Source organism: Dermacentor andersoni, chromosome 11, assembly GCF_023375885.2.
Source record: "Dermacentor andersoni chromosome 11, qqDerAnde1_hic_scaffold, whole genome shotgun sequence".
Taxonomy (NCBI): Eukaryota; Metazoa; Arthropoda; class Arachnida; order Ixodida; family Ixodidae; genus Dermacentor; species Dermacentor andersoni.
In genome coordinates this window covers 96,353,413-96,368,233 of record NC_092824.1, presented here as the reverse complement: position 1 = coordinate 96,368,233, position 14,821 = coordinate 96,353,413, and the positions used below count along the sequence as shown (strand labels likewise).

Here is a 14,821-nt window from a genome sequence, read left to right as displayed (position 1 = left end):
CAATTCAACACTGAAATTGTTTGTTTCTCTTCTCAGGACCACTTCACTGAAGATCTGTAGATCAGATCAACTGCATTATAATGCAGCAATTGCTCTCAATGTATTTTGCACATGTTTGTGTTTACCAAGTTTACGTCCTGGTACCACTACAAGAATTAGTGCATCTGTTGCAATCCGCTTTAATAATTCTTTTTTTCCTTCGGGTTTGACTGCCTGTGCGAGCCTGACAGCTCAGTGGACTGTGTGTATTTGTGCAGTATACTTGTCTGCAACACTGTGATAAGCACCTTTATTAAACCCATTTCAGGACTGTTCGGTCCTACAGCCCTATTGTTCAGTCTTTATACCCGACGCGGTTACTAAGCCACCGCGGCGGCCGCATTTTAATGCGGGCGATATGCAAAGACGCCCGTGTCCAGTGCATTGGGGGCGCGTTAAAGAACCCCAGCAGGAAAAAAATTATTCCGGAGTCCCCCATTACGGGGTGCCTTATAATGAGATCGTGGCTTTGGGACGTAAAACCCAAGGAGGAGGAATAAACTTTTATTGTGGAACCAGCACTTTATGATGGCCGGGCCTAAGCCTCCCACGAAGGGACGTCGAGGGCTTGCCTCGCCGCCGCCTCGCGGGCGTGCTGGGTCGCCCAGGTTTGGTCGTCAAGGGCGGAGCTCCGCAGAGCCTCATGCAACCTCGACGAGAGAGTCGTGGTGTTAGTCGGGGTGTACTGTGCTGGGCACTCCCATAGCATATGCGGAAGTGTAGCCGCATATGCTATGCATATGCGGCTACACATACATATACCCAAGAATCATTTTTTTTTCCCTGTCTTGTGTGCCTTGACTGTTCCAGTTAACGCAACACTGCTTCCTTGCGAAAACCTGAAACGCGAAAGAATACAGACACACTTAGTATACAGATATAAAATCAGCACTTCGACAAGTGTTCCTGGTGCCAATGAGGGGGAGGGGGCTAATTATTTTCGGAACCTCTGCCCAGTTGTCCCATCAAGTTCCTTCTTTTTTGCTATCAAATTCGAACCATTTGCACTGTAATGAATAAATAAAAAACGATTTCTTGTGCCGGTACTTTGTTCAAATGATCTATACTGTCTATGTGTGAAAACGTTGCTCATGGCCACCACAACCTGTGCATGACCTACACACATCTGTAAAAGGCGTGGAACAGAAGCGGCCTTGTTGCTAGGCGTTGCTGCCCGGAGACAGTCGGAATCTCTCACGCGCCGGCCGAACGAAAGTATCATGCAGGTACGTAAATGAACCTACGAAACCACGTACACATACTTCCACGCTGTCAAAACCTGAAACTCTGGTAATTACGCGTATGTTTGAGCACACCGCGTGCTTGCGTCGTGTTCAGCAACACGAACGCTCAACGTGCGCGCGCTATACGCCTTCAATACGCCTTAAATAACGGTGCTTTTCTCTATTTCTTCCGCAATTCCAACACGACATTCTGAAGGCCAGTTAGCGACTGATAAAGCAAGATCTCGATTCAGAAAACCGCTGCGCAGGGCTCGAACGAACTTTTCCGCGGATTTCCTCCCGCAGCGTGTTAGCCGCCGTCTGCTACGGTAGGGTCAGCATCGGCGGCGCCACCGTCGAGTCCGCGCCGATCGGAGGAGGAGGGGAGTGGTTGGCGCTAGGGGGCTAGGGTAGGTTAGCCACCCTAGCTAGGGTGCCTCGATGCACGCGCGGCGGAGGAGGGGAGCGCGCGCATCTAAAACCCCTTAAACTTCGTAAAGTAGTGACACTCTCCTCCTCCGCCTTCACTCCTCCTCGTTTCTCCTCTCTTTGACGCTCCCTCCTCGACCGTGGCGCCGCCTACACTGCTCGAGCGTAGCAACGGCGCCAACATACGCTCCTGCCACTCCGTAGACGCTTCTCGAGCAAAAATGGCGCTGATGCACGGCGCGAGGGCCCACGTGATGCTATTAGGCCAAAAGCGACGCGGCATCGGCCTCGGCCAGAGCGCGCAAGGAGGAGGCGGCATTCTTCAAAACGTTGCACTACTTTACGAAGTTTGAGGGGCATTCCGCGCATCGAGGCACACTAGTTCGCGTTACTTTGGGAGATTGAGGAGTTTTCTCGCTTCGCCAGCTGCGCCGCGTGCCTGATAACATGTCGGAGGATTGAAAAAGAGAGCTCGCGTGCGCCGCAACCACAGTTGAGGCGGCAGTATGGACGGCGACAATTCTGATAAGCAGGAGGAGGCCTGGAAGCGACATCGGAACGAGATGAAGAGGAAACGAATCGCCCATGAAACAGACCAACAGCACGCCGAACGACTGGCTAAACGCCGCACATAGCTAGACAACCAGACTAACCCGGACTCAATCAAAATTAACGAAGGCTAACCATGCTATGCCCTAGCTTCCGCTACGTATATCCTGGCATAGCCGAGCTAAGCCACTGCCAATTTTTTCAAAATAAAAGAATCATCAGCGGAGAGCCCGCCGTGGACCCACTCCCCCTTTCTAGTAAACCCTATGGGCGTCTTGCGCTGGAGTTTGAGGTTTAGTTGCGGCGCCTGGTGGCGGCGAGAAACGTTATCTGAGTAGTACCAGTTTGGGTAGTATTGAGCCCTGGCTGTGGCGAAGCACGTTTCTAGCCCGAGCTTTGCGTCGATTTGCGCTTTTCCTGCGCTGTTGCGAGTGCGAAAAGGCTCTTCGCTTCTCACAGACCACGCGGACCTCCGTGCGAGCTGGCCGCAGCCTATAGTTTAACGAAAACGGACTCTCCGTGTGCCGTGGTGGGACGTAATGCTGGAAGCAGAAGGAATAGGCGACGTTGATCCGGAGAGACCTAGCTCAGCCTCGAAAAAGCGTCACCGTCGTTACTGCTGCGTCGTGGGCTGCCATGAACAAGGAGGCCTGAATCCCAACATCACATTCTACCGTTTTCTTTCAAGGCCTCACGAAACGGAGCGTCGGGCGTGCTGGATAACTGTAGTTCGTCGCGCTGGGTATGCGAAACTTCGCGCCAGGCTGATTGCTTCGCCTGTCTTGAAGCTTGCTTGATTATCTGCGTTGCTAAAGATTAGTCTCTTACACCTACAGTCCCGACGGCAGACAGACATAGCAGCAGGCATGGCTGGTGATTCACGATTCGAGACCCGGCCACAGCGACAATTAACAATTCGACCGGTGCGAAGTGGTGAAGTGACAGGTGGGTGCAAATGACCACAAATGGTCGGGCTGAGTCGGTGATAATTCACTACCCCACTACGAGCAGCACAGGTTAGAGAGTTAAATGTGCTCATCCTCGACCTCAAGCCAGCATGTTGAGGCAGCGCAGCAAGGTAGTATTTATTGCAGCAAATCGATGTTCGAGCGCTGTCATTAAAAGCAACATCAAGCGAGCAGCGCACGAGCTCGCACTGCAGCGCGATTCGCTCGTACGTCACTGCGAGTTCATATGCATTGCATCAGTTATTTATCGACATAGTAGTTCTGCGGAAATCCGCAAGGTGGAGAGAAGTAATGAATAAAGGGAAAATCAGACATCCACCCGTTCGCAGCAATTGCTACAAAGGAAACCCATACGGGTTCCTCGAAAGAAAAGCCTCATAGTTGTAGAAAAATTCGTCCTGGTCCCGGACCAGGACCAGGACCAGGACGGTCCTGGTCCCGGACCAGGAAGTAGAGAGGAAGGGCTCATACATTGCTCTGCTATACTTGGACTGCCAAGTCTGCTTGAATTACTCGCCGGGCAAGTTGAGCGAGCGCTCTGTGTTTCATGTTTCTTCGGTCGTCTCTTTCCTAATACACTGCGATTAGCATTCCGTCCCTTCAGCCTATAATTTCGATTTAAGGCTTTTTTTTTTTAAGAGTCCGTTTGAAGGTGCATCACGGAAATTGTGTCGTGTGTTGCTGACTTCGCCGAAGAGCAAGTCGGTGGTAAGCCTGTTTCGGATAGTGAAGCTCGAACGCACGGTTGACTGTACTTTTGTTTAGGCGAAATGCAAAAAAAGAAAGAAAAGGAACGCGAGCGCGCGCTTTATCTAGACGCAGGTTAAAGAGTAAAAATTAATCCGCGGTGCCTCCAGTATACGGCGTGCCTGAAAACTATACCCTGGTTTCGGCGCATAAGGCCATGAAACTTAATTTTTTTTAGACTTACCCTGATAGGGAAGCAACGGGACTCACCTGTTCTTTTCAGTCAGCGCTCCTTCTTTCTTGCCTGACGTCACATTACCTTGTGTAGCGCGCCTTGAAGAGGAAATGGGGAGAGAAGCGTCCTTAGAGGAAAGGTACGGAGAAATGGTTATACTTGGTATTCACTGTGCCGAATTTAACGAGGCTTGTTACATTACAGAAAAGTAAACTACACGACTATAGCGAGCAGAGAACGGCTCGCCCCATAATCCTAGTGTTGGTTTAGGGCGTTATGCCTCATATTTAATTAATTTTTTTTAGGCTTAGCGGAAAGCGAACGGGCTTCATGCGGTGCGCCGTCTTTCTTGCCTGGCGTCACGTCACCTTTTGCTTTGCTTATGGCGAGATTCCATCTGAATACATGCAAATGGCTCAATCGTTGTGCTTTCTATTGCCTGCACCAAATTTAATGAGGTAAGACTGGACAAATAGGAGAAAATGCCTTGAAATAGGTGATGTCACACTGACGTGCCGGCGCGATACTGTCTCGGCGCAAATTTTTTTTTTTAAAGAAGGTTACTTCGCCTTATTTCTTTTTTTCAAGTGCAGTTAACGTTATTACTTTGCTTAGCACACTTTGCGGACTCGAAGACCAAGCCGGCAGGCATCGTCACGAAACAGACAATACAAAGTCAATAAACAATCAACAGCAGCGTTAGCAAAACGTTTGCAGTAAGCAAATCCGGTCGTGTGTTGTACGTGGGAAAAAAAAGCGTATTTATCTGTGCGTGTTCGTGCAAAGTAAGATACTGTAGCCTTAGCACGGTTGTGCCTGGTATGTCTGGTTTTTGTCTCAGAAATGGTAAGGGTTACATTGATGGAGTTCAAATGCATTAAAAGACGTATTCATACCACCGAATATGTGAACTTATAGCTTTCAAAGAATCATTGCCTTGTCTACACTGATCAGTTATAGCTCCTTGTCGTCGCTGTACTAAACCGAAAATTCTAGCGAGTTGAACTTCCACGAATAGGTAGGTGCGTATTACAGCGTATTTGGGAAGAGATAACCACAGAAACAAAAGACAAGTAACCGAGCGCCGACTTTTAGCTGGTCTAGTCGCACGGAAAGTACATACTCATAGAAAGAGATTACAAGTTCCAAAGACTTGCTGGAGACATATGCTCATACACACGCTCATGCGCACGTATTGTACAGTATGAAAAAAAGAATGAAAACACAACCAATGCGACCTCAAATGCTTAACACCTGCATACAAAATTTACTTTCTTTGTCTACTAAGGAAATGGGGGGCGGGGGGGGGGGGGGGGAGGGGAGGGCTCTCACGTTGCTCTCAGATTCAGTCTGTCAAATCAGCTTTAGGTTAAGTTCCGTTAGGTTACGCTTGTCTAGCTGTCCTGTTGGTTGAGTGATCGCTCTGCTTCTCTTTTTCTGTTTCCGTAATACACTGTGATTCACCTATTAACATATTAGCGTGTATTCTTGATTGAACGTTTTGCCTTTAGCGAGCTTCCGAAAAGGGACCACGGGAATCGGCTCACGTCTCGCTGGCTTCGCCTAGGAGGTAGTCGGCGACGAGCCTGCCCCTGTTCGCGGAGATCGAACGTAGGGTCCATTGCACTCTCGCGTAGTCCAGTCTCGAGGCAGAAAGCCAAACCGTGGTCAGCAGGATCGCGCCGAGTAGGACGAAGGGCACAACGGGACCTCGTGACCTTCGCCATGAGTGACTGGCGCCATGTGCTCTGCGCGAAAGGAAATGAATTGGTCTGTACCGGCTGTAGTTTGAATCTCTTACACAATGCACAAAGCCTATAGATAGGTCAGCCCCTAGAGAGTTGTAGTTTCTCGGTAAACATGTCATCGTTTGTGGGTTAGCGGGTTGCGGGAGTCGTGGACAGCAGTAGCAAAGATGGTAGGGACATCTGGTGCCGTTTTATGCAACTACAATGCGATTGAAAAAAAAAAAAAATTGTGACCATCCGCGTTCTCCACGAAACAAAAAGTATAAGGGTATTACAAGTTAACCATTACCGCATTACCAACGCTTTTCGCCAGTAGGTAAACAGTATGTGTAAGTCACTGCGAGATTAGCCTTGGGTGCTCCCTGGTTAGACTATGCGTCATCAGAAGTCGCTACCAGTTGATGCCGTGCGCCTCCACGGAATTACTTTTACGGACACTCTGTAACTCACTTGTATTAGAGAGTTTCACTCTGTCCGTAAACGTTTTAGTTTGCGGAATACCGTGACAGCACTGAGGCAGAGGTGCACAGCAGCTCCTGTGGCAACCGTCTTGCAGCGCCGTCTTGTGAGGCGACGGTGGGGGCGAGCAAGATTGCAAAATCAGGTCGTAAGGCACTTACAAGCTGTAACATAAGTTAGGCATCAAATATTTGTAATGTGTGAATAAAGGTAACTTTTGTGTTTGGTTACGTCGTTTCTGTACCCTAGTGCCCATACACCGTCTTCTGCACCCACAAGGCGTGGGTGCAGAAGACGTTTCTTTTTCTTTTTTTGCAAAATGACGCTACCCAGCAGTTGAAGTCACCGAAGCTGACAAGTGTGTTGTACACTGTAGTCGGCATATTGTATGCTATGAAGTCTACTTCTGTTCCCCCCCCCCCCCCCCCACAAAAGAAAGAATAAACTTTCTGTTTTGCTTTTCTGTAGGCGCACGGCATTTGAAAAACATTCAGTACAGTTCGCATGCGCTTTTCTTGCTTTATGCAATGATTGGTTGTTTGTAATTGCAGTAACCAAAGAAGTAAAAAAAAATGTTACCGATGATTACCATACTTCCTAATGCGAAATTTGAGCGTAGCTCGATGCGTGTTTTCATTGTGCGATATATTGAGGCAAAGAATTCGGGACTGAAATCACCGCACCGACTGGCAGTGGGCCAGTGCCGTCAGCGCCTTTGTAGAGGAAGGGCAGTATGGGAACGCTGGTATGATGAGCGTCATCGGAGCCAGCTGTGGAAGACGACGACGACGAACGCTCACGCACGATAACGCCGAGGAAAGATGATGCTGAACCCAGGAACGAGAGCCTAAAGCCTGGGATACATGGAGCGGAAAACCGGCGTCGAACGCTCGCCCCTCAGCTACAGTGTATTATAATGGGTACTAGTACACTGTACCTCGGAGTCCAAAAATTGGCTCCCGCCGGCTACCCGGTCGCGTATTTCCAATTGCTAGTAGGTACAACGGCGCGTGGCACTTGCGGAGACGACGGACATTTGCGCGCATGCGCGAGTAAGAGCGGGTGCGAGAGAGGAAATGTGGGGACTTTTGCTCCTTGAATATACGACTCTGCCTAAGCACTGCGGAGGAGTTTCTTACCGCCTGTTGTATGCGCTTGTCCCTAGGCGCGCCGGCAGAAGTCGCGGGGCGCGGTAGTGCTGAACCTAGCATCGCAGTTTGGCGGCTCGACGCAATTATATTTATTCAATCGTGTTGTTTGCTAATTAAAACAACGTGTCACTATTTTGCATTACTGGCGGCGCCTCCAAGACACCAAAGCGGCAACGGAGACATCAAAGCTAGAAGCCGGACTGGTCCGTGGGTTGGGGCTCGCAGAGGCTTGCGCGTGCCAGGGGAGTATAAGATCGGCTGTCCGCTATCACGGACAGCCAATTTTTTATGCGAACACCCCCTGGCACGCTTCGGCCTCCGCGACCCCAACCCACGTGCTGCCCTGCTTCCAGCTTTGATCCCCGCGCTACCGCTTGGGTGCCCCGGAGATCCTGCGCCGCCTGCTTTAATATAACCTCAGGTGCTCTCCTGAGGCCTCTGCCTACCGGTTACATGTGCCCTCCTGGAGCAGTGCTTGTAAAGAAATGGAATCTATCGTCGCGACCAACAAAGTGACCCGCGACTTATACAACACCAGTCAGAACCTTGCCCCTTCAGAGACAGTGATCACCAAATGGGGCGTCCGTGCCCACTGCCTCACCGCGCGGGCAGTCAGTGGCGGATCGTAAACAAACTCGACCCCCCTCCGCCATGCCGGCACGCCTAGGGACAAACGCACGCTACACGCGCAAAGCAACTTCCCCACTGTAGTGCCTAGGCAGAGTTACATATTCAAGGAGCAAAGACCCCCAGATTTTCTCTCTCGCACCCGCTCTTACTCGCACCTGCGCAGAAACGTCGAGCGCCGTCAAAGGCGCCACGCCCCGCTGTACCTACTAGCAATTGTAAAAACGCGTCCGGGCCTGGGTTTTCCGATCGGACCTACCCGGTCCGATCGGAAAACCCGCTAAATTGCGATGCTAGGTTCAGCACTACCGCGCCCCGCGACTTCTGCCGGCGCGCCTAGGGACAAGCGCATACAACACGCGCTAAGAAACAGACGTATATTCAAGGAGCAAAAGTCCCCACATTTCCTTTCTCACACCCGCTCTTACTCGCGCATGCGCGCAAACGTCCGTCGTCTCCGCAAGTGCCACGCCCCGTTGTACCTAATAGCAATTGGAAATACGCCGCCCGGACGAGACGTTCATTTGAGGGATCGCCAGCAGTCTGCGCAGGCGCGAGTAAGAGCGGCCACGACAGAGAAAATTACGGATGAGGTTTCTGAGCGCGTGTTGTAGCATTTGTCCCCTAGACATGCCGGAATTACGGACTGCGGTCGAGTTTACGTTCCGCCGCTATCTGCCCGCGCGTTCAGGCAGTGGGCCCCCGGACGGACGCCCCATTTGGTGATCACTGTGTGTGAAGGGGCAAGGTTCTGATTGGTGTTGTATAATTAAGTCGCGGGTCGCTTTTTTCGTCGCGACGATAGATTGCATTCTTTACAAGCACTGCTGCAGGAGGGCACATGTAAGCGGCAAACGGAGGCCTCAGGAGAGCACCTTAGGTTAAAGCAGGCGGCGCAGGCTCCAGGGCACCCAAGGGGTAGCGGGGGCTCAAAGCTGGAAGCAGGGCGTCCCGTAGGTCGTGGCCGCGGAGGCCGAAGCCTGCAGGATGTGTCTGCATAATAAATTGGCTGTCCGCGACATCTTATACACCCCTGGCACGCGCAGGCCTCGGCGAGCCAACACCGGCAGAATAGTCCGGGTTCTAGCTTTGATGTCCTGGAGGCGCCGCCAATAATACGAAATAATGACACGTTACAATTAGAAAAAGAAAGACGATTGAATAAATATAATTACGTCCAGCCGCCAACTTGTGACGCTAAGTTCAGCACTACTGCGCCCCGCGTCTTTTGCAACTCTGCCTTATAGATTCGCTACTGCTCTCACACAAACATCTGTGATGTTATTTACAAGGTACTTCGCCGTAAGGCGCGAGAAAGTTATGATCCGCCGCGACTGACTTAGCACGAGCGCCGCAGATGCGAGACAGTCCGTCCGGCACAGCGGTCGCCAAATCAGGCGTCAGTGCCCGCAGCTTCACCTATTTTACAGCGCCGGCAGCCAACGTCCGAGCGTAAACAAACTCGACCCCACTACGCGGTACCGGCACGCCTCAGGACAAACGCCTACAACACACGCTAGGAAACCTCCTTCGTAGTGCCTAGGCAGAGGCATATATTCAAGAAGTCCCCAAATTTTCTCTCTCGCGCCCGCTCTTACTCGCGCCTGCGCACTAACGGCTGGCGATCCCTCAAATGAACGTCTCGTGACGCCCGGCCCATAGAGTTTCCTACAAGAATTACTAGAGGGAACTCTGGCGCTAGTGTCTACGGGAGCTGCAATGGGAGCGCCTGTCCCAGCATGGGAATTATGGGAAGTACATGGATTTGCCTAAACTTCGTCCTTTTGGCTTCAAACGGCATTGCAACTTTGTTAACTCGTCATTTTCAACAGTATAATGCGGAATAAATAATTAAATAAACATCATTAAAATTGGCCAACGGCAGGAATCGAACACAGGGACTCTAGCACAGAAGCCTGATATTGAAACCATTAAGCCACGGACGCACGTATCGAGAAGCGAATGAAACGTCCTTATGAATTTATCGCGGGCATGCCAGTGCCTTGAGACGCTTGGCGCGTTTCGATTTGGCCACCGGGGCAAGCTCAATCGTTGCAATTAATAGAAACTGTACGCGTTCCCGGCGTCTTCTGCACTTCGAAGAATATAGATTGTGCCGAAATGTACGACAATAATATTTATATAGCGTAATATACAAAGCCACAAGAACGTCTGAATCCACAAGCACGAAGATCAGACAAATCCAATGTACATCCCATCATTCCCATGGTAGGACAACGACTACAGCGCCAGAGTTCCCTCTAGTAATTTTGGGGGGAAATGGCGGGAGTGCCCCTCGCGCTTACCAGGCGTCGCGACGATCGATCTCCCACCGACTTCCGACAGCCGCCGAACGTTCTTGTGTGGTGTTCCTTTTTAGCTGGTGCCTCCTTAGGAGCGTCCGACGCGCGGCCGCGCCGGAGCGACAGAATGTGGGCGTTTGCGCTTGGTTGGCCGCGCACGTTTGGTCTCTCTGCGCGTGAAAGGGACACCATCGATCGTTACAGTCCAATATTGAATGTTTGGGAGCATGAAATTAAGAGTACAAATTTTTGTATACTTATTTTTCGTCTACAAACTTAAGTGACGTGCTCACGGAACAGATAATTATAAATGCGGCACAGTTTTTTTTACCAAACCATTGAAAAATTGCAATTACCGTGAGATATCCTGCTTGAAGCCTTTGTTCTGCGTAAGTGTTGATTATTACTCGACATGCAGGAAAATGAGTGACAGCAAAGGTAAACTTTGACCATATTTACAACGTCAAATTGCAGTTAACCCGGCGGACTCCACTAAGTGCATAATGGAAGTCTAAAGAAAAAAAAAATTATGCCGATGTCCTCAATAACATTTCCTCGTTTTAAGAGGTTAACTTTCGTCGGGGGTGATGGGGTCTTAACCTCCTTGAATTTACTGGTGACGCCAGCGTCACTAGAACCGTCGCGTGGGTGCTATGAGCTACCATTGGCTAATCTGAACTAATATTTCGCCTTTTCGCAACTCTTGGCGGTGCTCGATGACACAGGTTGCACTCTTTTCTTGTCCAAGTAACATGCTTCCATTCATACTCTGGAACATCGGGGAATATTGTTAATGGCACCGTATCGTTTGTCGACTGAGGCACATCGCCTGACATTTCGACTGGCTATGGCCCGCTTCGAAGTGCCGCTCGCAGTTCACAGTGGCATCATCCATATATTTGTCACCACTTTTGATATTTCGGCCCCATTGTTGCAGTATCTCATTTTTAGGGCTGCGAAAAAGACTATGTCGTTGTGCAAAATTCGTGCTCAGGCACCACTCGCTCCTGTCACTGCCCGCACACTGAAAATATCTTGCACTTATCGTGTCTGAGAAGACAGAGCGATCAACGCGTACGGGGACGCATAGAAACGACCGACTATTATTAATGCAACCGCTGCCAAGAGTTATTTCCAAGAATGGCAGGTAACGAGAACAAGAAAAAGACATTAAACGTACGAAAGGAAATAAAAAAAGGAAGAAATGCGTACACTAAATAAATTAACTTTAATAAATTACTGACTGCCGCGTTGCAGCTTGCAGGTGCTGTTGTCTGCGTCCGTATAGAAAAGGCGACGCTTGCAAAGATAGCATGCAGAGGGACAACTGAAACTACTACGCAAAAAGACTGACGAAATCCAGAAGGGTATACACCGCAAGCTGTATGCCCCGAGGTGAGCGGCAGACGAAACTAATGAGACGCATACGGTGACGCACGGCACCGTTGAGCGTCCTCGGAGCGCACATGTGGTGATACCGAAGGATCCTGCTTCCACGTGAAATGCCGAAAGGCGTCAGAATAGTTTAAAGAAAGAACGGGTGTTCTAGACAACTACATGACAGTGCCAAGCGTTGGCAAGAAAGAAAGCGTCCGCTCGGTATACGGTTGTCGCGGATTGCAAGAGAGGCGCTCGGAGACTGCACAATATCCAAGTGCTCTATAGGGGCAATACTGTAACCATGGCAAAGTCGTGGAAAGCAGCGAGACTGGAATACAATGATACGCTCATTTCAGCAGTGCAAACACGTGGCATAATTTGGGATTGCGGTCGCCAGGACTACGAGGACCGGCGAAAGAAAGTCCCTTCTGCTCGAATGCCTCGAGGAAAAAGATGGAAGACACATTGTAGTTAGAAGCCGACCATGCCTGGTCTCCTGGCTGTTTGCATCTCTGTGGGCCCAGGCGGCGCGCGCAATGCCTGGGGCACCGAGAACGAGAGCCGGTGACAGGCCCATTTCACGCCAAGTACCGAAAATTCTATCCTCTCCGGCTGCGATACTAAACGCTTGTTCTTGGAGGTGGCTTTAAAACAGGAACGGAAACTGAAGTAAACACGAATCACCACAATCTATTTTTACACAAAGTAAACGTCGCTGTTGGAGAACCACAAGACCTTCTGCAACGCCTGCACTCCGCGGTGCAACCGCTCACCCAACGTAGCCAGACGGCGCAAAGCCAGCCCGCTAAAATGCTCGCAGCTCAGTGAAATGTGTAGAAATCCTTCGTAAGCGCCTGTATGAAACTTTTTACGAAGTTGTTTGGTCAGTAACAACAAATAATACAATAAAAACCCTACTTATTCTTTTGTTTTTTGTTATCCAGAAACCCATTCGTTATGTCTGGCAACCCTGACAGATCTGCGGCGAGCGCGCGGCGGCGTCCGCCCGGTTTGTCACTGCGTATCGGCGTCGTCCCGCCGTGTCTATTTGTGCCGCGAGATGCTCGCCGTGAAAGAACGCTCCATGTATCCTGGGCTTGAGACTTGCGCTCTTAAAAAAAAAAGGAAGAAATAACAAAAGGAAAGAAAAAGAGAAAAAAGAACTTCTCGAGATGACGCACGTTCAGCTTTGGTCCCTGAAACCGTGACACGACAAATAAATAAAAAAAAAAACGGCGCGTCAACATTATCATGCCCACCATTATAACTTTAGATGCTTGTGAATTCACGATGCTCCCATCTATTGCTCAAATACATTTTGCAGATCTCAAGGTGTTTATGCACTAATGTACGTCACTTGCCCCTTAAGCGCGTAGCTTGGTCGGTTATGTTCTATTAAAGGTTGTCTTGAAAACCTCTCTACGTTCGAAATTCGAACTGCAGGCGTACTACGTCATAGCAAAAATGTTGAACGAGGGCTGTCACAGAAAATGCTATGACCGGCCACATTATTTCATGCAAACGGCCGTCGTTATTTGTTCTGGTTGAATTTACCCGACATTCAGACTTTAGCGCTGAACCTTTAACTTCGCGACTCGTAAACATTTCGAATTTTCAGAAGGCCGGGCTGTACATTTAGTCTAAAGAAGTGCTGCATCATTCTGAAGAGGCTAGATGTGCTAGCTAATCGTGATGCTAAAACTTGTCCAAATGCCGGAGATTGGAAAAAAAATATGAGTGAAACATTAGAAGTTTACACTGGATACGTATACTTGTCGTCCGACACACACAAAGAAAGAGAAAACTCTCGCGGATTCAATGCACATGTTAGAACATATGCGAAGTGACGCTTAAAGGGACACTAAAACGAAACAATAAATCAGTTTAGACTAATGAAGCATTGTTTGAGAACCATCCCGGCAGTCACTTAAAAAAAATTGTTTGATTATTAGATGAGAAATTGAAGGTCCAAGTATCAATATTTGAATTTCGCGCCGAAACCCCAGCGCCGGTACGTCAGCGTGACGTCAGGGATTCCAAAGTATGTTTTCGCATTTGGGCCGCTTTGGCTCAATAAAGGTTCCCGAAACTTGCCCTGTTTAATATTTGGTTCCTTTAGAACACAATGTAGTCAATCTGTACCGCTATATATAATTAGTAGGCCCTAGAAGAGGCCATGAAAATCTAAGACGTCACAGCCTCCAGGTGCAGGAACTAAAGTAGGCGTCACCACCCGTGTTTCGTTCTTGCGCTTTTTGTAGCTTACCAAACGTCTCATCGTTGTAAGAGTGGTGTTTTTGGTGTTGTAAAACGGTAATTTACTGATGCAGAAGAAATCATTTTTTCACTTTAATTAACCTCTTATCTTAAAGGGACACTAAATGATTTGTAACTAATCGCGATGCATACAATTTACTGATGACAGGTGTACGAACAGAAAATCACGACACGTATCAAGCCACTTTTACGGATTCTCTACCGGTTGTGTCAGAGTGGGACATACCCAATCTGGAAATTGACCAAGGACGGACACACCAGCAGTGGCACCTACCAAATTGCTAAGTCAAAGTAAATCAAAGAGTTCGTGAAATATAACTTCCTGTTCTGTTAACAGATCGATGCGCTTTCGATATATTTGCGAACCGACATTATAGATGCAGCTTTTAGGAAGGAAGTTACTTTTTCGTAAAGTATATCAGAGCTGTACATACGGGGTCAGCACACAAAGTTTATGTGAGCCAATTCATGGGTGCCTTTATACACACACACACACACACACACACACACACACACACACACACACACACACACACACACACACACACACATATATATATATATATATATATATACATATATATATATATATGGGACAACAGAGCACGTACGGTGAAGAAAATATCAGACGGTTCACCGTGAAAGCTTCGCATAAACAATAAGATCCGTGTAAAATTTCAGATAAGGCAATATGTCACTCGGGCATGATGAAATGACATTTGATAAAATGGCATCATTTTTGCAGC

At 49.0% G+C, this 14,821-nt stretch overlaps 1 long non-coding RNA gene across 1 annotated transcript in view; it reads right to left on the bottom strand.

Moving 5' to 3' along the window:
- Positions 1 to 14,821, bottom strand: part of LOC140214237 (uncharacterized) — a 163,790-nt gene that overhangs the window by 8,285 nt on the left and 140,684 nt on the right. Inside the window, exons 2-3 of the long non-coding RNA XR_011891187.1 lie at positions 5,678 to 5,878; positions 4,166 to 4,228 (exon numbers count right to left, since the gene is read on the bottom strand). This is a non-coding gene — a long non-coding RNA (uncharacterized lncRNA). The remainder of the gene's footprint in view (positions 1 to 4,165; positions 4,229 to 5,677; positions 5,879 to 14,821) is intronic.